The sequence below is a fragment of the Onychomys torridus genome, chromosome 3 (assembly GCF_903995425.1).
Source record: "Onychomys torridus chromosome 3, mOncTor1.1, whole genome shotgun sequence".
Lineage (NCBI taxonomy): Eukaryota > Metazoa > Chordata > Mammalia > Rodentia > Cricetidae > Onychomys > Onychomys torridus.
In genome coordinates, this window is record NC_050445.1 from 84,612,162 (window position 1) to 84,633,062 (window position 20,901).

The 20,901-nt window shown below is 43.6% G+C and overlaps 1 protein-coding gene across 4 annotated transcripts in view; it reads left to right on the plus strand.

Annotated features, from left to right (window-relative positions):
* Window positions 1-20,901, plus strand: part of Slc25a26 (solute carrier family 25 member 26) — a 126,012-nt gene that overhangs the window by 19,113 nt on the left and 85,998 nt on the right. The gene's annotated exons all lie outside the window — the stretch shown is intronic.

The following is a 20,901-nucleotide window of genomic DNA, read 5'->3' on the forward strand; positions in this document are numbered from 1 at the left end:
TGTAAGAGGCGGCCATAAAATGTCATTCTACTGATAGAATTAAAGAGATGGAAGAAGATGTCTGTATAAGTTTGGTTGGTGTTGTTTATATTAATGTAGCTGAGTTGGAGCTACTTTTCCCAGAATGGCTTCTACAGAATATTTTCAGGTAGTTAGTCACAGAGAAACTAAGGTAGAGTGGAGTAGCAGCTGTGGTTATGAACAGAAATGTGGTGCAGGGGCAGGCACTGTGGCACATTCTGGCCTCTGTGTCACTCACTGCCTGTTGGCTTATGGTGTGGACCTCTGGCCCATGCCTTCTCCAGCTCCCATCCTTTCCTTCAGCTTCTCTAGAGTGTGAGTCAAGTTGTGTGTATCTGTGACGAGGGCTTGTCTTAGTTAGGGTTTCTATTGGTGTGAAGAGACACCATGACCACAGCAACTCTTATAAAGGAAAACATTTAATCGAAGTGGTGGCTTACAGTTCAGAGGTTCAGTCCATTGTCATCATGGTGGGGAGCATGGCACTGGGCAGGCAGACATGGTGCTGGAGAAGTAGCTGAGAGTCCTACATCTTGCAGGCAACAGGAGTGGATTGTATCACACTGAGTGAAGAAGCTTGAGCATATGTGAGACCTCATTGCCCACCTCCACAGTGACACGCTTCCTCTAACAAGACCATACCTACCCCAGTAAAGCCACACCTCCCAATAGTGCCACTCCCTTTGAGGGCCATTTTCTTTCAAACCACCACAGGGTTCTAGGGTCGAGTGTGTGTGTAGCTCTGGATGAGAGTTCTAGGGTCAAGTGTGTGTGGCTCTGTGGTGAGGGTGCTAGGGTGTGTTCTGTTTGGCATCATTGTTAAGAAACTGTTGCCTAATCTGAACTCATAAAGATACACTTGTGTTTTCTTATACACATTTTATAGCCTTTAACTCTTGTACTTGGGCCTTTGCTACATTGTGAGGTGAGTTTTGTATATGGCATGGGCTTGTGATCTGACTTTGGTTTTTTTTTTTTTTGTTGTTGTTGTTGTTTTGTTTGTTTGTTTTCTGTAGTTTTAGTGCCTGTCTTGGATCTTGCTCTGTAGACCAGGCTGGCCTTTCGAAAAACAGAGGTCTGCCTGGCTCTTCCTCCTGAGTGCTGGGATTAAAGGCATGAGCTACCAGCACCTGGCCTTTGTTCCTTTCTTTTAAGTTTATTTTTACCATGTGTATGCATGTAAGTACAGGTGCCATCATATGCATGTGGCGAAGTCAGAGGTGTCTGAAGATCAAACTTAGGTAGCTAAGTGTGTGTGATGTGATGGCTAATCTTGGTTGTCAACCTGACATGGCTAGGAAGAACCTCAATTGAAGAATTGCCTCATTTAGATTGACTGGTATATATGTCTGTGGAGCATTTTCTTGATTGCTAACTGATGCAGGAGGGCCCAGCACACTGCAGGACATATTTTACTTAGGAAGGTGGCCTGGGCAGTATTAGAAAGGTAGCTGAATAGGAGCCTGGGAGCAAGCCAGTAAGCAGCGTACCTCCATAGTCTCTGCCTCCAGGTTCCTGCCTTCCCTTCCCTTAGTGAAGGGCTATCTGTAAGATGAAATAAGCATTTCTCCCCCAAGTGTGTTTTGTTCAGTGTTTTATCACAACAGAAACCAAACTAGAACAGACAGAACCTGCTGAGCTAGCTTACTGGCCCCTAACTTTATTCTTTGGGATGCAAGTATTGAGTTTTCTAATCCCTTTACTGGAAAGACTTGCTCTACACTGAGTGGCCCAGAGCTCTTGTCAACAGCTTATTGGCTATAAAGGTGAGATTTGTTTCTGGATTCTGAGCTCTGGCCTATCTGTGTGTGTCCTTGCACTGGAGTACTATAGCCTTGTAGTAAGTCTGGAAAGCATTGAGACTTCTCCAAATGCTTTTTTTTTTCAGTATTGTTCTGGCCTTCCTTTTCTCTTATGTCCTTTTTCTTTTTTTTTCTCTCTTTCTCTTCAATTTATTTTAGTATTATTATTTTGAGACAGGGTCTTACTACATAGCTCTGGTTAGCCTGGAGCTCATTATGAACTATGTAGACCAGGCCGACCTCAAACTGCTTCCAAGTGCTGAGATTAAAGGCAGTTACCACCATACTTGTCATATCCCTTTCGTGTATGTGTGTGTGTGTGTGTGTGTGTGTGTGTGTGTGTGTGTGTAGGTATGTAAGGCACTTGTGGATATGGAAGCTAAAATAGGGTCCCTCAGAGATGGCTTGTTAGGTGGGTGCTGGGATCTTAACTCTGGTCCTCATGATTGTACATCAAACACTACTGAGCCATTTCTCCAAGCCTGGATCCCTTGTGTTTCTGTATGAATTTCAGAATCAACTTTACATTTCTTTAAGAAAGCAGAGAAGTATCTGATTTTATAAATTAATTTAGGGGGTTTTGTCATTTTAACAATTTACTAATTTTAAATCAATACATACTTAAATAAAAAACCCTACTAACTTTTTGTTTTAGGCTTAAATCAATTCTGATTATGTTTTGACAGACCTCATTGTATGCAGTTAATTTTGAATATTTTAAATGATGGAAAATTGTGTGTGAAGGTTTAAGTGCGATAGTTGTTGCCAATTTTATTTATTTGTTATTTTTATGTATATGTGTGTTTATGTATGGATGTTCGTGTATGTGCTGGCAAGTATGGGACATATATGTGGAGACCACAGGTCCACCTTGGGTCATGATCCTTGAGATGTTCTTCTGATTTTGGAGACAGAGTCTCTCACTGGGACCTGGGGCTTTGTTAGGCTAGGCTGCCTGGTCAGTGCTATGCAGAGGTCTGGGTGCCTCCACCTCTGGAGCACTGGTCCTGGCATTCTGCATGGGTGCTGGAGTTCAAACTCAGGTCCTCGTGCTTGTGGGGCAAGTGTTTCACTGAATGACTCCTTGCCCCAGTTCCTCCTCTGTCATTTTACCCTCTACCCCAGCATAAATCCAGAGTCTGGCATGTATTAAGTAGTACCCTACCACTAAGCCACACCCACACCTAGCCTGGCCACTGTTTTGTAATTGCATGCTGTGTATTGTTTGACCTGTATTTCCTAATATGTTGTTGAAAGCAAGAAGCACAATAGAAATTGGCCGTTCACTTCATTTCACCTTGACCTTGTTGCCGAAAGACCTTGTTGCTAAACTTTATTCAGTGGCCACACTCCTTTGAGCTTATGGACAGATGTTATAGAGGTATGTCTTGGTTGCTGCTGTCTGCTGTGGCCACCAGAGTAATCTAATTCATCTGAAAGGAGGAAGAGTTTGTTTTGACTTATGGTCTTAGGAAGTTTCAGGCCATCCTGGTGGTGAAGGGATGGCAGGACAGCTCAGTTGATGGTGACAGGAGCCTCTGGCACCCAGGTACATAGAGCAAGGCAAGAAGAAGCGAGAACAGAGGCAGCCTTCAAAGCCCACATATGTGGGAGCTGTTGTACGGGCTGATGCCTCTGAAATCTATAATTACTCTTTTTATTTATTGGAGCTTTTAAATAGAATTTTCTTGTGCAGACTGTTGGACATGGGAGACATTCCTGATTCCTTAGAATTAGGAACCATGCAGCTGTAAGAGTGAGTACACAGCATTAGGACATGCACAGTTAGGATTCTCTTAGGGGTTCCTCCATGACTCCCAGAGGGGCTTAGGAGGAGAACTGACCCTCAGGAGTGCATGAACTGAGGGCTTGGGGCCTGAGACATCTCTCTATGTGGACTTGTAGTTGATTTAAAGCTCCTTTATTGGAAGTGTGTCTAGAGAGAGAGCTCAGTGGTCAAGTGCATGTACTACTCCTCCAAGGACCCGACTTCCATTCCCAGCACCCACATCAGGCACCTCACAGTCAGATGTAACTCCAGTTGTAGGGACCTGACACCTTTGCCCTCTCTCGCACCTTCCCTCTCCTGCAAATACCACACATGACACATAATTAAAACTAGTAAAAAATATGTGACAGTAGAACTCATTTATTTTGTTAAAAAGTTTGCTATATTTTAGATGGCATAGGTGATCTCCAGGCCCACCCTTTCTGAAGGGCTATCTGCTAGTTCCTGGGGAGTGAGAACCACCCTCTTTTTGAGGATGTGGCACTGGTATGTTTCCCTTGTTCTGGTGGGTGGTGCCACATTTGTACATATGTGGGCATATGATTTGACTTAGTGGCTTATTAAAAAGACCTGTTAAAGGAACAAATGGAGCTTAGGGGTAGATATGATCTTATTTCCTACATGTCTGAATTTATCATGAAAAAATACAAATTTTAAAAAGTTTGCCAGATTTCTCAAGTTTATGGAAGTACTATTCTGGAGTGCTAATAGTCTTGGAACTTAATTGGAAAATCTCCCTGAAGTTCAGAATCAGTTCTGTCAAATTGTTTAACAAGTATACATATTACTTCCTTCCTGTTTTAGTATCTTGTTTCCATTTCATAGAACACAAACTCTGGGGTTTAGTTTCATGTAAATGTGCTAAAAATAAGAGAAAGAAACAAGTGGACGTAGGGGAAAATACAATTTCATATGTAAAATAGAAGGAATGGAAAGTCCTTCTTAGCAGTCACTGCTCAGAGCTGCAGCATCCTGGCTCATAAGGACCAACCAGCTTGGTGCAGGAGTTCTAGGCGGCACCTTCGCTTTGATCCAGGCTTGTTATGTATGCCGCAGACAGATCCTTAGAAACAATGCCGTATTTTGTTGCTATTGAATATATCCACAGTTTCTTTGTTGTAGCGACAATAAAGGCAACTTGGAAAGAAAAGAACACTGCCACAGTAATAAGCATTCCCTGTGGCTGTAGCAGCGACTTGATTAAATGTTAATGATGAATCAATATGACTTTAATCACAGCCTTCTGCCTTCTGCTTCCAATCTGGAATACAGAGAAATCGATCAAATAAGATTTAATATATAACCACAGCAAGAAGAGTCCCGTTTGTGCCATTTTTATTAGGAAGTTTGCTGTACCAGATCTCTAAATCCCTACCTCAATTATTTCTCATCCCAGTTTTCATCACACACAGAACAAGCCCTGTGAGAAGCAGAATCCATAATGAGTCCAAGGCATGGCAGCTTTCCCTTAATGGTGTGCGCACAGTAATATAGCAGTGGTGATGTTCTTCAATGGTTTTCAGATTTTACTTTTCTTGAATCTTCAGCTTCTTTGGAGCTTGGTTCCTGTTACTTTTAGAAATGGAAGGACATTGAAAGTTCTTTATGTCCAAAAGGAGCCCCATGTGAATTAAATGTATGCACAATGACATAGAGGTCCCCACATGGATGCTGGTTGATTGTCCTTTTCAGGCCCATTTCTACCTAAGACTGAGACACCCAGGAGATACTTTAGATCCTGTCTCGTACATGCCATTCTGTCCCCTTCTTCTAATGGCACTTCTCCAGATATGACCTGAGGAGCGCCTGCATGGACGCAGCTGCCTGTGTGGCAGGAGACAAACGAAGGTCTGGAGATGGTTGTGGGGACTCTGCAAGGTAACCAAGAACCCCGGATGGTGCTGGCACTCACGGCCACATACCCAGACTGGCTATTTTTGAGGGTGGAACAATACTCATATGCATAAACTTGGCTTTTCTGTATAAGGATGTGTGAGTGTTGCAGCCAGCTCTAGAGGTTTTTTTTTTAAAACAGCCCATGCTGTTGTGGAGTCTTGTAGCTAAAGACACTTTCTATCAAGGCTTCCCTTCTCTAGTAGCTGAAAGGCTGCTGGACCATTGGATATGGTGTAGTTAAGCTTCCACTAGATGAGCTGCTTGGCTAAGAACTTGAAGGATGTTTCTCAGACACAAAGCTTAGAGCACATGCTGGTATTTGCTGTGTTTTCCCTAGTGGGGGTAGATGTAAGCTGCTCTGTTTGTTCTGTTAGTATCATAAATGAATAGGAGATGGTTTAGCAGTTATAAGCATGTGCTGTTCTTGTAGAGGACTTGTATTTCATTCCTAGCATCTATATTAAGCTGCTCACAACCAGCGCCAGGGAATCTGGTACTCTTCTGTGGTCTTTGAGGGAACCTGAGTCCACACATATGTGTGAGCACATAAATAAAAGTAAAATTAATATTTGATGTTCATTATGACCTTTAAGAACCACTCAGTGTGGTGACATACACCTTTAATCCCAGCACTTGGGAGGCAGAGGGAGGTGGATCTCTGTGAGCTAGAGGCCAGCCAGGTTTATAGGGAGACCCTCCCTCAAAAAATAAGTAAGTAAATAAATAGAAAAGTAAAACAAAAAGAAGAAACATTGAGCAAGGCAATAGGAGAAAAGTTAAAAACTTAAAATTAAATTTTTTTAAAAAATTTTATTTTATGTGTAAGAGTGTTGCCTGCATGTGTGTCTGTTCATATCTGTGGACAGATCTCAGAAGTGGCTGTTGGATGGTCTGAAACTGTACTTAGATATGGCTGTGAGCTACCAGGTGGATATTGAGAGCAGAACCCAGGTCCTCTGCAGGAGGAACAAGCGCTCTTAACCACTGAACCATCTTTCCAGCTCCAAGTTAAAAACTTTTGAAAAGAATTTTATATTTTGAATTATTCATGATAGATGTTGAAATAGTCATAAATATATGTGAACCATCATTTTACATTTAAACTTTTTTTTTTTTTCTGAGTTTGAATCTCACTGTATAGTCCAGGCCAGCATTAAACCACTTTTTCTAGCCCAGGCTGGCCCTGAGTGCTGGATTCCAGGCACGCACCAGCAGGCCAGCTTGCTGCACTTGCAGGATTTCCTAACTTCTTGCTCAGCTGTGTAACCGAGGCACAGGGCCGAGGTGAGTGGACAGTAAGATCTGCTCTCCTGGGCCCCAGGCAGTGTATGACTGGTTCAGAAGGAACTCACCATGATGCTGCAGGGGATGCTGCTTATGGTTGCACAGGAATAGGTAGGAATGTGAGTTCTACCTGCAGATTTATGCAATTAGAAGCTAAAACAGAACCGCTACCTGCCTGACCTCTGAAATCAACCAAGTTCATTTTCTCTTTGATGAATGTGAGCACATGCCTATGCTCAAGGGGCCTTTAGCCTGCTTTCTGTGTGCCTGGGAACCCATTTTTTTCACACGGTGCATTACATACATGATTTTTATTTTTATTTCTGCTTAGCAATTTTATTTTTTTAATTTAATTTTTTTATTTTGTGTGTGGGTGTTTTATGTGCATGTATGGCTGTGTACCACATTCATGCAATGGTCTGGGGGCCAGAAGATGTTGGATCCCCTGGAACTCGAGTTATGGATGGTTGTGAACCACCATATGAGTGCTGGGAATTGAACCTGTGTCTTCTGCATGAGCAGCAAATGCTCTTAACCACTGTACCATCTCTCCAGCTCCTCTTTTTTAAAAATTGTTTGTTTGAGACAGGGTTTCTCTGTGTAACCTTGGCGGTCCTGGATCTTGCTGTGTAGGCCAGGCTGGCTTCGAACTCAAAGAGCTCTGCCTACCTCTGCCTCCTGAGTTCTGGGCACATGACTTTTAGCAACTCTTAACTATAGAATTATATAAAAAGTTGTTCAGTCAAAGTAGCCCATGTCTGTTACCTTTTGAGTCGTATAAGAGGGCTCTCTGCCCTCTCTTAGACCATGTGGTCATTTGTTGACTGTTGTCATACTCCTCTTAGTTCCCTCCACCTTTGCTGTCCTTGCCCAACTTTATGGATGTAGAGCTGAGTCTCCCATGTTTAGGGTAAAGTAGAGGGACAGAAAACAGGCAGGAGACACACAATGCCCTCAAGTGGGCCAGAAGTTTTGTTTTTGTTTTTGTTTTTTTCGAGACAGGGTAGCTTTGGTGCCTGTCCTGGAACTCACTCTGTATCCCAGGCTGGCCTCGAACTCACAGAGATCCACCTGCCTTTGCCTCCCGAGTAGTGGCATTAAAGGCCTGCGCCACTATCACCCGGCTGGTCCAGAAGTTTTAAGAAAAGGCAGATCATGGTAGACTGAGAGCACCAGGGTAGGAAGGTGTAGTTGATTTTGTCTAGGTTGGACTGGTGATGGATGTTGATTTAGAAAGTGTCTCGTAGAATGTTTAATTTTTGTGTCTGATGGATTTAACTAATTTACTTGGTGTGCGTGTGGTATGCACATATATATGTATGCATGCTTGAGGGCACACATGTGAGCCCCAGTGTGTATGTGTGTGTGTGTGTGTGTGTGTGTGTGTGTGTGTGTGTGTGTGTGTGTACGCATACATACGTGTGGAGGCCTGAAGTTGACATCAAATGCCTTTTCTATAGCCCTCCACACTATTCACTGAGGGAGAGCTTCTTGCTGAGCACGGACCTCACTGATTCAACTAGTTCTGCTAGTCAGCTTGCCCCAGGGATCCCGTGTCTCTGATTCCTGAATGTTGAGATTATAGGCAGCCACCATGCCTACTCAGAGTTACTCTGGGTTCTGGGGGTCTGAACTCCAGTCCTTACCCGTGCACAGCAAGTGCCTTATCCACTGAGCCATCTCCCCTGCTCCTAACTTCTTTTATTTATTTATTTTTAAATTTTGTGTGTGTTAGTGTTTTGCCATGGGTGTTGGGTCCCCTGGAATTGGAGCTACAGATAGTTGTGATGCCATGTGGTTGTTGGGAATTGAACCCAGGTCCTCTGGAAGAGCAGTCAGTGCTCTTCACCACTGAGCCATCTCTGCAGCCCTGCTCCTGACTTGTTTATAAAGTAGGTGTTATTGTATGTATTGAAGGTCTATACATTGATGGTATGGGATAGGTATAGATAGGAAAATGGTCACTGTAGTGAAACAAGTTAACACGTCTGTCACCTTATGTAGTTACTGTTTTTGTGGCAGGAGCAGCTAAAATCTCATTTAACAGGAATGCCAACTACCATACAGTTTTACTGCCTTGCATGATACGATGTGATAGTTTGTTGAGTAGAAACAAGAAAGACTTGGAGAGCTCTTGCTGTGCACTTTCGAGTTCCTGATGGTTGGACTGTTGTGTGAGGGGCCATCTAGGTGAGGAGGGACTGCAGGCTAGAGTCTGCCAGGTCTGGTAAGGTGCTTGGATTGCATTCTTCCTGTTCCTCACAGAAGAGGGACAGTGATTCTAGTTGTGCCTTCTAGATCATTGTCTGCCAGCTGTCTGGGTGAGGAGAGCACGGTAAACCAGAGGTCACAGGGCCAGAGGGGAAGCTGTGGAGGAAGACAGTGAACTCCAGAGAGGCTAAAGAGAATCAGCAGAGGAAGGGGTGTTTTCTAGAAGGGCTGCTAAACAGTACTTCTTCAGTGTGTTTGTTGACAGATGTGGGTTGAGTGCTGCTGGAGAACTCCAGCAGAACTTACTGATTCACTGCAGTCCACAGCACCCCAATCTCCTCAGCTGTCCCAGGCACCTCAGGCCCAGGACACAGGCAAGAAAGAAGAGGAGGTAGGGGACGGTCAGGGCTCGCCCTGGCCTGGCACCACCTCCACGCAGTGATGTAACCCGTGGTCACTCCCTTACGGGATGTGAATGTGCTAAGGACCCGGGGCATCTGACGAGGGTCTCGCTCCTGTCCTCTGACCTTGCAGGCTTTCCATCTCGTAGAGTCTCACTTTTCCAACACAGTGTGCAGCTTCAGTTCAGATGCCATTGGTTTGTGATGGCATTGTTCGGTGACTAGCTATCAGAATACAAGACGGAAGGGAAGCTGTGTTGGCTTTGGAACAGTTTCTGGAAGACAATTAAGTTGAGCTTTATATAACAACATGATATTCACACATTATGATGAAATTGAAGGAACTATTTGGAGCTGTGAGAGGGTAATGTCACCAGTCATTGCCCTTGTGTTGTGTATAGGAAAATCCAGTCCTTCTTTCTAAGGACAGCAGCATTAAAAGAAGTTAGGTTTAGCTACTTCTGTGTGAGCTTGAGGTTTGTCAGAGGCAAACTCATTTTTAAGACAATACTGGCTTGTGAAGGTGACTTTTCCCCCTAATGCCTACCAAGATTTGGTATCTGCTAGCCTTCTGGTTGGTTAGAAAACAGTTCTTGGGAAGGTAATGAATTAAATGCCTTGGTCACTAATTTGCCTTGGTCTGTGGCTGTGTGATTTCCAGTATTTGTGTGTTCTCCATATAGCTGGTACCATGCCAGGTGCTGGGAAGCAGAATAAAAACTGTTAATTAATCCTGTCTCTGAGAAGCATATAAATAAATGGGTGGATTCCTTCATTGAATGGCCAGGGACTATTTTGAGGGCTTGCTGTGTGGATCATATATTTTCAAATTATAGACGGGACTCACAACTGTGACTTCCCCACATATTCGCACCTCCTTCTTGTGTGTGTGCGTGTGCATGTGTGTATGCTTGTGTGTGTACACGTGCTGCGTGCGCGTCCACGCACACACACACAAACACACCCATGCATGAGCACCCACCTGTGCACTGTTTCATTCCTGGAGCCACTGCTCTTTCTACCTGGACAAACAGGCGTGCATGCTGCCTCACCCCCAGTTCTTACAGGGATGAAATAATGCAGTACTTAGCACTCAGCCTTGCCTCTCACACAGAGCACAGTAAATGTTATTCCTGGTTCCATGCCACATAAATTTCTATGTGACACATTTTTACAGTTTTGATACAAGAATACAGAAAAATTAAACTTGAAAAAGTTGAGTGCCTTGCTGAAGATTTCTTGGCTATGTGTGGACAATAGCACACCATGGAGGATGATTAATGAGGCCAGTGTTTCTGTGTATTGCCAGGAACACCTCTGTAGAGGTTTCTGCTTTTTTATGGTATGTATAAAAATGACAGAAGCAGAGATGAGAAAGTACAGGACTTGGGTAATAAGCTTGTGGCCTGTTCAACCTCCAGGATCAGACAGCCTGCGCCGCCTGTACCTGGGCTCAGCCTGGTGAGTGTGCCGGATCCTAGTCCACCTGCACTTTACCTAATCCCCATACCTAACCCAAGACCCACCGTTAGACCCGGGGCCCAGTCTGCTGTGTCCACATCAGACATACAACCAAAGACATCCACATGTCCAGGTTTCATTAAAAATAAACAGTATAAGAGTTCAAGACAGCACCCCACGCCCAATCCACAAGTCCTGTAGAAAGGTTCTTCAATGAGAATGACCTAGGTGAACCCTAGGAAGGAGGGAAAAATAACACTAAGGATCTTTGAAAAGGCCATAGGGAATCATATTATTTTATATTTACCTAAAATTATACATAGTGTGTGTGTGTGTGGTTTTAGCAAAGTTATGCCATTTGGGTGACAAGTTTCCCTACAAGAGCCATAGACTAACAAAATCTCTAGTACAGTTCATGAGAAACCTTCTTTTGAGTTGTTGGTCAAGAGAGGACTCCCCAACAATGTAGGCTATTGCTCTTGTTTGCTTCCCAGAGGGTGAAGGTGCACTTCAGACCCGGGACTTAAAGGAATTGAACTGGTTCTTACCCCAAAGCTGCCGCTTTGAATACCATAGTACCAGAAGGCAATATGCAAGCTACCAAGGGGAGAAAGTAATAGTCTTACACAGCTGTGATGCCTATGAACTGCAGCAGTAACCAGCAGCGGTCTAATTGGACTTAAGGCCCAGTTAACAGAAGGGAAATCTAACCTGGTTTTGGAAATGCAGCCAGCTACCCAAGGCTAGTGAGGTCAGGAATCATAGAAGGGAACCTCCTACTACCACTGCTGACCCATTTAACCTCTGTCTGTACTGGAACTTCTTATCCTCATACCTCTGAATAATGGAGCTTTCACCCCCTCATCAAAGAAGCTGCTGCTTTTTTTAGAAGTGGAACCAGACAACTGGTCAAAATGTAGAGGACAGCTGACAGTGAATGGATAATCCACAACACAGCCGTTGCTTCCAAGGCTCAGGGGACATAGCGGAAGATGGGGTGGAAAGATTGTAAGAGCCAGTGGACCAGAAAATCTGCAGTAAAGTTGTGTCTTCTAGACATGACAGGGAAGCTCCATCTGTAAAAATCCCAATATGGCTTCCTAAACAGTGACACCCCCAGTTGACTTGCTAATATGGATGGGGGAAATCTCATGGAGCTCCACTACTAGACAAGGAAGTAAGGCAATCAGTAACTCTGGAGAGAGGAAGAATTAGTGTTTTTCAGGGAAAAGTTTCCTAATAAGTTAGTTCTCAGCTTACACACACCAAAAACAAACCAACAAATTCCCAAAACAAAAAGAAGCCATGACTTTGAGATGGTGTTTAGGGAGGGGGGTGGCAGGAGGAGAGGAATGATGAAAAATAGTACACGCATATTAAATAAAAATTAAAAAGTCAGTTGAAGCAAAAAATACAGATCATTTTGTTTCTTAAAAAAAGAAAACCAGGTTCTAGAACTTACTGTTTCTATTTTAGAGAACATCATGCCCCCTCCTCTGATTCCTGAAACCTGAGAATGTTACTTTGCAAAAGAGGTTGGGCAGATAGGATGAGGGATCTTAAGAGTTTAAGATTGTCAGGTGGACTCAGTCTAATCCCAAGCATCCTTACACCAAGAGGGAAGGAAAGCAGCCGGACCCAGGAGACCTGAAGACTACAAGCTGAAGGAGAAGCCGCAAGCCAGAGGATGCAAGTGACACTGTGCTACAGAGAGCATGCTGCTTGGCATCTTTGCTGTAGCCCAGGAGGTCCCTTCCTATAATTCTTGTGAAGGTACATTTACCAATAAGTGTGTGATGGCGTGTTCTACTGTCATAGTGTCCCGCCTTCAGGTTTATCTGTTAAGAGGAATCTACAGATTGATGATTCGGGCTTCCATTCTCCTTTGAATCACGACTCACTTCTGTGATGGAGAAGTACAGAAGTGGGAGGCCTGTGGTTTGTATAACGATTCTTAAATGTTTACTGCCAGGGCCTACAGGTCAGTATAATGATTTCTGTGGAGAAGACTATTCACTTAGTTGCAGTCTGCGTTACTGGGGACAGTGTTGGTTTTCTCAAGAGAGCCCAGTACCTGCAGAGATTGAAACTTTTCTTACGGTTCTTATAGGGTGGTTGTGTAAGTGAGGGGAGCCACTTAAGGAAGAAAGGTTTGGAAACTGTCTCAATGGGAGAGATATAGGTAGGATTTCCAAATTGCTTTTCACCAACAGGTACAGTTCTGTATATAACCAGAAGATGGCAGGCTTGATGCACAAATGAACCGTGGGGTTGTAGAGGTTTTCTTAATTTTAAATGGTGGCATGGAAAGACATGTTAGCTGTTAATTGAAGCCTGCTTTCTAAAGAGAATTTGGGGAGCTAGAAAAAGAAAGTAGCATAAAATGGAAGTAAAACTGCTTTCCAAAAGTCTCTGTTGTTACTCTGTTTCTCTGATGTTCTTTGTAGCAATCTGCTATGAGTTTGTTCTAGAAAGCCCAACATTGATTTTTCTGCAGATATAATTGATCTTTGGTTGGCTCTATTTGACAAAGTCTTAGGTTTCTGTTGGCTGTATTATAGACTTGCCATTTGAAGTATGAGGAATTTACTAATTTATAATTAGCTGAGTCCCTCAAATGCTTGTAAGCATGGCAAACTTTTAATGAAGGTAACAGGTTCCCTGTGTGAAACCTTGAGTGTGTCCACAGTGAGAGAGCAGAAGGAAATTGTGAAACCCTGGAAGACATGTGTTGAAGGTATGGAACCTGGCTGTGGCAAGGAAGAACCAGAGATTTTAGTATCATCTCCTACCATCTCTTGTCTCTGTCCTATTATCCCCCACCCTCTCGTGTGTGTGTGTGTGTGTGTGTGTGTGTGTGTGTGTGTGTGTGTGTGTGTGTTTGTTTGTGTGTGTACATATGTGTGTGTGCATATGTGTGTGTGCATGCATACTCACACACATGCCGTGGTGTGCACGTGGACATCAGAAGACAGCTTGAGGTTCCATTCTGGCCTCCACAGTGTGATGAATGTCAGGACGCCAGGCTTGGCAGCAAGCTCCTTTCCCTGCTGAGCCATCTCCCCAGCCCTTGTTTGTTCCCTTTCTATGATGCTGAAGGTCACTGGAGTCATTTACTTCCATACGTTTATCAGTTTCTGTTGATTTAATAGATGGTTGGGTTGCCCCTGGAACGGTAAGCTTAACTTTCAGAGAAGTTTATTTCCAAGAAAGAAAACTCTTGGTAGCTGCATCAGTATTCAACCAACATTTTAACCATAACTTTTGTCATATTCCTGGCATTAATTCTAATGAGCCCAGGATTCTGTTTTCTTTTTAAGTTGATGAAAGATGGGTGCACATGTATTTCTCTTTGTCTGTCTCTGTTTCTCTGTGTCTGTCTCCGCCTGGCTCTCTGTCTGTCAGCCTCTCTCTATATCTCTGGGTCTTTTCTCCTGTAGGCTATACTGGCCTTCACTATTGACTCCCCTGTCTCTCCTCCTGAGTTTTAGAATTATAGGTATGAATCGTCATGCTCAGCTCCATATATATTTTCTTTATGTAAAGCCATTTTGATAGAACTTTACCATGTGAAGCATCTTGGGTTTGATGAAGATGCCACCATCCCTATGCCCTGGCTTCATCCCAAGTGTGTGAGGAGAGAGTGTGCCCCAGAGCAAGTGTTCCAGGAGACTTGGGGACAGAGTTTCTTGCATTTCCTCTCATAGACCTGCAGCACCCAGACATGCTTTGTTCTGTGTAGTGCTCTGTTGTTCCTCACACTCAAATTGAAGAAAAATCAGAAAACCAAATGGAAGGCATTGGGGGAGCTGGAGGAGGGAGATGAGACATTTCTTTGTAGACTTTCTTGGGCCCGAATTGCCATGCTACAGAAGTCAGATGCCATGCTGGGGCCTTTGTACCAGACGATAGCCGAGACTTTTTTCATCTGAGAACCTTTTCCAAGTTTTTCTCTGTTTCTGTATTTTTAAGAAATAAAAATGTAATCTAAGAGCATGAAGGGTTATGAAGCATGAAGTTCTATAAATATTTATGCTGCACCTCAAAAGTGGGCAGCTCCTATTTTCCTGCCGTATTGGGGTCATATTTCATTGTTGACCTCCGGAATTGGAAAGCACAAGGCATTAGTGTGCCCTCTTCTTTCTCTTCTCTTTCATTTATTTATGTGTTTTCATTCTGTGCTGAGTTGTGGATGTTGGGAGTTTGCCTTTAGGTGCTGTCGGTGTCAGTGGACTTCATTTTGCATCTCAGTTTTCCGTGGGTTTTAGAAAGTTCACACTCTTACCCAAAGAAGCAGTTCATGTGTAGTTTGAAGCCTCTGGGGAGCTGTCTGCCCAGCTCTGCCATAGATCATTGCCAACTCAACACAGACACAGCTGCCACAGCAGTAGTAGTCTTGCATCTACAAGTGCATTTTAAGTTGGCCCTTCATTTTATGTCCCCCTCACATAAAGTCTCTGGCCCACGGAACTTATACGGGGTAATTGCAGAGAATTTAGAAAATATGATAGGCAGGAAAAAAATAACTGTAATCCTATTGTATTTTTTTCTAGTCTTTTTATCAAAATATGTATGGACATATCATAGAAAGATAGTTGAAAAATAAGGGAATATTGGTAAGGATACTTGTGTGGAAATGCATAACTTTTTGGTATTTTTTTCCTTCTTGGTAGTTTAATTTCCTTTTTATGTACAACAACACAAAAATATTATCTATAACAGTTTTCCTTTTCTTCAGTTGGTTGGTGAGGTTGGTAGATATTTTTCTCACTCTCAAGGTACTTACGGCTCAGTAGAAAAATGTTTTTAAATTATAAGTTAGTAAGAAGGACTGGGGAGGTGGCTTAGTGGGTAAGAGTGCTTGCTGTGAAAACAAGAGGATCTGAGTTCAAATCCCCAGCACCCATGTAAAAGCCAGACATAGCTACATGTGCCTATAACCCCATTATTGGGAGGCAGTGTTGTGAAGATTACTGGGGCTCACTGGCCAGCTAGTCAGCCTAGCTGAAATGGCAAGCTTCAGGTTCCAGGAGAGACCCTGTCTCAGCATATAAAGGTGACACACATTTGAGGAAGGGACCAGGTGTTGACCTCAGGCCTCAGGTGCCCATGCACACAAGTATTGTGGAGTATTACTTTAACTATGTAAAGGTGTGTTACATTTGTTTATGCTGCGTTTGTGTAAAGATGTGCTGCTTTGCCTGCCTAAGGCGCCTGATTGGTCTAATAAAAATCTGATTGGCCAATAGCTAGGCAGTAGAGGGATAGGTGGGGCTGACGGGCAGAGAGACTAACTAGAAGCAGGAATCTAGGCTCAAGAGAACAAGAAGAGAGAATGAGGGTGAAAAAGAGAGAGATGCATGGGGCCAGCCAGACATGGAGGAGGACACACAGAGTGAAAGAAAGGCTGAAAGCCCCGAGGCAAAACGTAGATGAAGAGAAACAGGTTAAATTGAGTTATAAGAGCTGAGCGCTCACAATTAATAATAAGTCTCCGTATCACGATTTGGGGCTGGAGGTCCAAGAAAGCCTGCTGCACACAAGTGCTTGTGTTCTTGCACACACACACATAGTGAATAGTGTAAAATGTCAGGTAAGAGTCTCTTTAGGAATTAAGAATAATGAAGGACCTTTTTTTTTTGTGATAGACAAGGTATAGTAATGGAAAGCTATAGAAAAAATTATAGAATAAGAGGCCAGGAGGGATTGCTCAGTGGGCAAGAATAATTCTCTGAAAGCAAGAGGAAGTGTGTTCAAATCCCATTACCCATGTAAAAGCCATATATGGCCGTATGTGCCAGTAACCCTAATGTTGGAGGGTGGTAGCATTCCTGTCTGGATGCCTAGCTGAATCAGTGAGCTTTAGTTCAAGGAGAGAGAGAGGGGTGGGGAGACAGAGACAGACAGACAGACAGACAGACAGACTGTCTTGACAAGAAAAACAATAAAAGAGCTTTAAGTGAAACAATAGAAAAGATGTCCAGTGTCCTCCTCTGGCCTCTTCATGTACACCCATAGGTGCATGAGCTTGCCCAAGTGTACACACATACTACATATATATCATAACACATACAACACATAAAAAATAGTATCTAGTGGATACCATAAAAAGACAGATTAAGGAGAATCACACATTATATACATACGATTTTATAACTATATATGTTTATTTATTAGTCAGGAAATAAAAGTGCAAGGGTTAGGAGCAGAGTAAGGTTGAAGGAGGTCAGCAGAATGCTTACGAGGTCACTCAGAGTATCCCAGGAGTGGTCTGAAGCCCCTCTTTTCTCGTCATTGACTTGGGGTCATTTGGTACAGGAATGGTTCCATGATGGATAGAACAGGCCAGGGCTCCTGCCTACCCTTTCATAGCCTCTATGTCTTCATATATGATCCCACTTTTCCCTGAGTTGCCAACTTCTGTCTTGCTGTTACCATGGTAACAGAATACTGACTTGGATATAATGGTCCTGACCTTTGCTAGACATATGTGTCTTGAGCCTTCCTAACAAAGGAGGTGGCCATATCACACTGGTATAGCCAACAGTGCAAGGGGATGTCTGCTGGGAGGACATCTCCCCAGAAGAGGAGCATGTTTTCACTTCAGGTATGTTGGTCAATGAGAGGTGCTGGAGATCAGCCCTTCTTTTCTGCTTGAGGCCACTTGTGGCAGTGTGGGAGGACGTAAGGTTAGAGAGCCCGGGTCTATATTAAGTGTTGAACTGCCTATCACCAAATGAGTTTATAGACATAGTTATGACTTAGGATCGCTGTTACTACTGTTTCTGATTCACAACACTTAGAATAAATGCAGGTCTGGAAATGCATACGAAGGAAGGCCACAAAAAGAACCTCAACAGGGCCTGTATCTCCAAGTGATCTGAGTGATCTCAGGATCACTGGGCCTGCCTGTGTCTCTGGGTGATCTGGGTGATCTGAGGAGCACTGGGCCTGTGTCTCTGGGTGATCTGAATGATTGCAGGAAGAGCATGGCTGAGATGCCACAACCAGTCTGCCCCACTACACTGACACTGAACTTTGACACCTCATCCGTGGGTGCTGATGCAGCTCCTGGGAATGAGGATGAAGCTGTTTTAGCAGACTTTTTGGAAGTGCAGTACAGAATGCAGATGTAATTTGACCTACTGCATACACACACATCCATAATAACATTTTGGTGTATAACCAGGGTAGAATACACAATGGGATAGTTTATGGTACTTCTTTACACCACCTTTGCCAGATCTGGTGCATATGACACTTTCAGCGTGACTCAGTTTTCTCAGCTCCTTTGTTGGTGCCCAATGGCCTGGGTAGCCTCTGCCTCGTGGACTGGCCAGTGCCACTTTAAATCAGACTGGCTGTCTGTGTCTAGCCTCTGGGCAGCCTGTCACAGAGCACCCTAGACAGCATGGGGCTCCCTGCAGCCGCCTGGCCGTCCAGCCTGCCCCTCATGCTTTACTGACCGCTTCTTGTCTTGCCTGTCCTTCAAGAGCTGGTGCTCCTCAGGGCTCCATCTTGGGTGATCTGTTGTTCTTCTGGTGCCAGCCCCCATCTGACCTCTCAGGGCTTCCGTAGTTCGAGCCGTGGTATTTTTCTTGTTTGCTAGCTGTATTAGTCAGGGTTCTCCAAGGAGCAGAACTGATAGAATGAACTAATGTGTACCTACATATTAGTAAGGGATTTATTAGATCAGCTTAACAGGCTGTGGTCTGAGTGGTTTTAACAAATCAAATCTGAGAGTTTCTTCAAGTCTTTTCCTTTGAATTTCCTCACCTCTAAGCTGTATTTATTTCTTGGCATCTTTCATCGTCTTTCGTGGCCATCTTTTAGCTTGTCTTCCGCCTTGCAGCTGATATTTGAATCTTGTTTTTCTCTTCTCTCACGCTGCACCACAGTCATAGGTCATCGAGTCTCTGCTTAACTCTGACTTTCTTGGTCTGTGGCATGAAGCTCAAGCTGTGTATGATGGTGGCTGGAGCCTCCTCATCTGATTGCCTGGAGCTCCTGGCCATGACCTGATGCTTTGATACTAGGTTATGGCTTGGGTGGCTGCCAGCTGAGGGAGGCTGTGTTGACCCAGGCTGCCATGGTCCCCTTAAGCACTCTGCCTTGTGCTCATGTGCTTCCCCCTCATCTCCTCTCCCCGCCTCCCCTTGCGCCTTTCTTGCCGGCTCCTTCCGGCTCATTTGGAAGGTTCTTGAACTGAATTATCCCTAACTGTTTCCCCTAGGTCTGGAGGTTCCACCCAGTACCCCACTGCTGTAGACCCAAAACCTCCCTTCTCTTTCCATGATTCTGAAATCCTTGTCTATCGCCCACCTCCCGTCATTTATTAGAGACAGGCCATTGTTTCTTTTCTCCTCTTTCCTCCTCCTCTTCTCCCTTCTTCTTCTGTTTCTTCTTTGATAGGACAGTGTTTCACATAGCCCAGGCTGACCTTGAACTCCTTACATAGTTGAGGATAACCTTGAACCTTGTGATTCCAAGTTCTAGTATTACAGGCATGCATCAACACATTGGTCACAGCACCAATACACTGGCTAAAAGGGCAAACCTTATTCATCATTACAGTGGAGGTCATGTACAGTGTCTGCCTCAATATAATTTTTGGAAATGAGTTAATTTTGAGGGGAGATCGGGTGGAAAGATGTTGGACTCCACTGCAGACATTTTTGGGTATGGTGGGATTCAAATACTTGGTGAGTGAAGAAGTGGAAATTAAATTTTATTGTTTTATAAATGTCAATTTTGGGAGAGATGTAACTTGAGGTAATGATTCCTTCATTAGAACCATATCTGTTGTGTGTCAACAAAACGCACCAGTGCTTTAAGCTCTCAGAGTCTGTGTCTATGCCAGCTGGGTCCATAGCTCATACAGATACAACATGTCACCTTTGTCCTTGCATCTTGGAGTGCTGAGGCATACATCTCTGCTGTGCTAAGGATAGTACCAAAGAAGAATTTGTCACTGTTTATACCTAGAACAAACTACTGTTTGCTTTTATAAATAAAGATTTATTAGAACAAGCACAAACTGTTATTCACATGTCATTGTCTATGGCTTCTTTGTATTAAAAACAGTGTGGTTGAGCCATGGTAACAGAGCCATGAAGCTTGCAGAGTCTAAAATGTTTGCCACTAATGTTTTTGACATCAAAAATTCTGTAACTCTTAGAGCCATTTAATTTTGGAAAGAACAAAACCTCTTTTGGTATATCCAATTAGATTAGAATCTGTGATTAGAAATTAGAAGAATCTGCTTTGAAAGAAGTAAGCCTCAGCTGCATGAAGCTGTTGATAACAGTTCTCCCCCAGCAGCCTTCATAGCTTTGTGAAGCAGTAGCCAGCAAGGAGGAATCCATCCTGTTAGCACCAGCTTGATTTTTCCTTGTCCTGTGACCCAAATGTGTATTGTCTTCAAAAGTTCTGGTGGGCAACCAAGAACAGTGGCAAAAGCCTGTTGTATGGGGGGTCTCCAGGATACTCTCATGAACTACTCAAGCGGAGGTATCCCATACCTGACACTGGGCTTTTATTTGGGCAAGCTATAACTCCAAGGAAACATTTTTATATGAGACAGAGAGTGAAAGTGAGTGAGTGAGAGAGTGAGAGAGAGAGAGAGAGAGAGAGAGAGAGAGAGAGAGAGAGAAGGAAATTTAGGAATCTTAATTGACCTGACAAGATAATACAGATAATAAATACATCGGTGTAATAATGGCATGGATGTTATGGGAGTAACCAATTGTTTCTTGTTTAGAATTAAAGCCTATTCAACAGGAGGAAACACATATAATTATGGCCAAGAACCCATGGTTGGGAGGCTCATTAGGCCCCAAGGGTAAACCTACTATTATTTTGATAAATGAACAAAGTGTGGAACTGCCCTCTAAAGCCATATCTCTATACTCATAGATTAGTGTAGCATAGCATCAAAGATATTTCTCTGTTCAGAGGATAGCAGTTAACAAAGAAACTCACACCTGGTCAAAGTGCAAAGACACTCACACCTGGTCAAAGTGCAAAGACACTCATA